Here is a 4,499-nt window from a genome sequence, read left to right as displayed (position 1 = left end):
GTGTTCTTTGGGGAAACATTGTTCATGTCTTCTATCCATGTTTTTTTTGGATTATTTGTTTTTGGATGTTGACTAAAAACTGGATATTAAGTAACACACAAGACAGGTTTCCTTGAGCTTAAATTTTATTTGCATGAGTATCATTAACAGGAAAAAATATGCACAAGTGTGTTTATGTATATATCTATCTATCTATCATCTATCCACTGTCTTCTAATTGTGGTAAATCCTGTAAGGTGGGGAATGGGAAAGTCTGAAGAAATATGCTGCTGGATATGTTGGGTAAGCAAATTTAATTGCACTCAGATGCATTGGATATAAGTGAATCACTCAAATGAGTTATTTAATATTATATAGAAACAAATTAAAATTTTATGTAGTTGAAAATAATAGGTAGTTAAAATAATTTTTGTTGTTTGTTGTTTTTGTGTCTTTTTTTGTTTATATATACTATGGTGTGAATGTTTATGTCTCCCAAAATCATATTATGAAATCTAACTCTGGAAGTGATAGTATTAAAACATAGGGGCCTTTGAGAGGTGATTAGGTCATAAGTGGGATTACAGTCCTTTTAAATGAGACCCCAGAGAGTTCTCTTGATTCATTGATCATGTACATTTACAGTGAGAAGATAGCCATCTATGAGGAAGTGGGCTCTGCCTGGATCTGCCCATTCCTTAATCTTGAACTTCTCAGTTCTAGAACTGTGAGAAATAAATTCCTGTTCTTTATAAGCTATTAAGTCTATATCATGTTCGTTATAGCAGCCTGCATGCAGAAGGACACTATGAACTAAAACGAGAGCAATAAATATAAAGTTTCAGTAAAGTCAGTTGGTACAATGTTTTTTTACTTAGAGAAGACATGCTGCTTCATGTTAAACCTTGATATTGTATATGTTTCTTGAAGGACCACTTCTTACTCCTTTGTGTGTTTTCCACAAAGTCCAGGATGATGCCTTACATAAAGGTAATATTTTATAAATACTGTTGGAAATATATACTTCTCTAAAATCTTATTTTGCCTACAGATTACTTGGATCCACTTTGCCTTGTGTAGAATATTTGAAATATATTAAGAACAGAATGTCTCTCTAAATAACATTTAGAATCATCATTAGTTTATGACTCCTGACTCATTTGTTTATGCAGTGATACTTACTGCAAGAACACTGAAGTTTGTAATATAATTTTTGAATTAATCACCAAGCTAGTTCATTATAACTTATGAAAAAATAATTTCTCATGTTGGTTTAATTCTGCTCTTATGTTATGGTCATGACATTTTCATTAAAATAAAGTAGAAAATAGAAGTAAATAATAAATGAAAAATAAAAAATAATAAATAAAAAATAAAGGTAAAACTCTTGTGAAATGTTAAACTTTTCTTACTTATTTTGTTTTGCTTTTCCTCTACTATGCTGGCAAAGATGTACTTTGGAGATAGATACAATTTTCTAGATGCTATGTTTGTTACTTTTGCTAAAATTTTCAAAATATAAGAAGTTGAGTAGTCATGGATTGTTTGTTAAACTCCTTATCTACACATATAAAAATAAAACAATGATGGTGACCTGGGTATTTCTAAAATTGTATTCTGTTTTTCCATATTATGTTTTACATTGTAATTAATAAAGATTCTGCATATATTAACACCCATCCCCTTCTATCTCATCTGTATGTCCATTACAGAGCATGTATGATTTCTATTCATTGCTATGTTGTGGTGAAAAGATTGTCTGAAGTAGTCCTATATTTATGCTTTGTTTATTGGCTTGTTCGTGATCAGTATGTCTGAAAGATGGTAACTATTGCATCAGGTATGACGATTAAAAAATATCACTGGTGCCTGATACACTGTGATGAAATAGGTAAGTCGATTCATAATTTGTTACTTAAATTAGAAAAGAAATTCCTTTGGATTTCTCCTTTATAAGAGTTTTTTTTTTAACGAATTCCTTGGGATGTTTTTGGTGTAATACATATCACATGCCTCAACCTTTAAATTTGAATGTAGAAAAGAGTTATCAGAATGAGCCTAGAAAATATTGTTATGAAATATTTTTGTTCTGTTATATTATGTTAACTTAGGAAATAATGGTACTTATTTTTATTAGCATTTCCTACTTTCCACATGCCCTTACAGATGAGATATCATGTTTTTCCTACTCTTTTTATCGTGGTTGATATATTCTTCATGATCAATAGCAATTAATGAAAATACATAACATTAATTTTCTTTGGGAAAGTGATATTTTAGCAAGAATCCATGACCAAAAATTTTAGCTGTTGTTCTTCCAGGAGATGAGACTATCAATGTTCCCGAAATTTCAAGAAATAGAATTTATTAATTGTGTTGGTTGATGTTTATTGTCTCTGAACTTAGAAGTGCATAATTCAATTTAAAATTTATTTTGGGGGCGCCTGGGTGGCTCAGTGGGTTAAAGCCTCTGCCTTTGGCTCAGGTCATGATCCCTGGGTCCTGGGATCGAGCCCCCCATTGGGCTCTCTGCCTAGCAGGGAGCCTGCTTCCTCTTCCCTCTCTCTATGCCTGCCTCTCTGCCTACTTGTGATCTCTATCTGTCGAATAAAATAAATAAAATCTTTTAAAAAAATGGAGTGGACCTTAGGGGGGTGCTTATCTGAAATTGAGGGACATCATAAAAAAATAAAAAATAAAATTTATTTTGAATTGAAAACAAGATCTTACTGAAGTTTAGGCATCCCACTTTATATCAGGCCTCCAGTACATTCTAATTTATTTATAGAAAATATCATAAACATGAATGTCACTTTTCCTACTGCATTTATACTGAAACTGCAATGACTCAAAGATGTCAGATCTGAAAAGCACTACCTTTCTATAATTTCTGTTTCCTAGGAGGAATGGATATACCATTTTAGCACAATTATCCAACAGTGTTCAAAACCACCATGAATTTTAAAACATAGTTATTACACCCTAAAAATCAAGTATGAAAATGTATAAACAACCAAATCTCTATCTGTAAATGAAATAGTCCCACACAGACGGGTTTTAAAACTTTCTAACTTAAGGAATTTGGTAGCACAGACTCAGGGTAGTAGATTCAGTGCCTACAGTATACTTTCAGGGAGAGAGTAATGTAGGCTCTGAGTCCCTTTCTGCCTAGAGATGACCTAATAGTGGTTCTGGCATTGTTTGCTTGTTTTTGAAAATACATTCCTGGGCGTTATTCAGTAAATGCAGAGTTTGGCAATCTATAAAAATTAAGGATGATCTTTTTGAATGTTTGTCTTTCACTATATCAAATTAACATAATTGGACAGAAATTCCACTAAATTAAGCATTGTTAGGAAACGTGTAAATTGGATCTGCTCAAATTAGTTGCTCTTTGAACTATGTGCTGTTGGTTCAGGATTAGATAAGGAGTTTGAAGGAAAACCTAAATCATTGCTTCCTTTTTTGAGAGAGTCTTAACATATTTTCTTAAAATTAGCTGAAATAAACAATGTGTTTAGTCGCAAAGTGATTTGCATTTTTGCACAAACTCCCTATCTCCTTGAGAATTATAACAAATATTTCATGAAACATCATTGATCTTTACTTTGTTACACTGCTGTAAAGTACATTCAGAGTTGCCAGTTAAAAGTGTTAGTGTTGAGATGAAATGTCATGCATTTTTCTTCACTTCCATGCAAATGAACACAGTAATTTATTAAGACACAATGAAGAAAAAAAAAATTGACAATGAGTTCCAGATTTTAAAACCCACTTGCCATTCAATCCAAATTGTGAGTTTGATTGGTTACCGAACACTTTATAATGCACCCCCGGTAATTTTACAGAGATTTTTTTTTTCTTACCAATTCTTGATTATTCTGTCTTGCAATGCAGAGAAAGCTAACTAATTTAAAATAAACTTCCGTTAATTTTGATTGTTATAAACTTAAAATTGATTAATTTCCATATACAGAGTTTAAAATGTTCACAATTTACATTAAATATATATTCTGTGTATACCTTAGAAAAATTATACTGAAAATTGAAATTAAAATGATGTTGTATATAGCTGCAAGAAGCCGCCTGTCCCATTTCATCTTACTATATAGGTTGTGTCAGGTAATTTATAAAATCCCTACTGCATAACAAATCTATTTTTTGTTGGAATGGGTAGTAATGTTTCATCTTATTTTTAATAAGAGTCAGTCTATGACTGCATCTGCAACTGTATTTTTCCTAAGTGAGTTCATGGTCTTGAACTGAGAAAGCTCAGAACATTAAACATCAAAATAATATATTTTGACATAATTAGACATCAAGGAAATGCAATTAAAATGACACTGAGATATCACTACACACTTACCAGAATGGCTAAAAGAAAATATAATGACAAGACCAAAAGAAAAAAATATACCATTTGATGATACACAATGGCAAGTTGTACCATAACTTAACCATCTCAGACTAGTGTAGTGTTAAATTTGTTTTTCTAAGCAATGTTTTGGGTCACTTACCAC

This window comes from Mustela lutreola, chromosome 6, assembly GCF_030435805.1.
Source record: "Mustela lutreola isolate mMusLut2 chromosome 6, mMusLut2.pri, whole genome shotgun sequence".
Taxonomy (NCBI): domain Eukaryota; kingdom Metazoa; phylum Chordata; class Mammalia; order Carnivora; family Mustelidae; genus Mustela; species Mustela lutreola.
Note: the sequence above shows the minus strand (reverse complement) of the source record.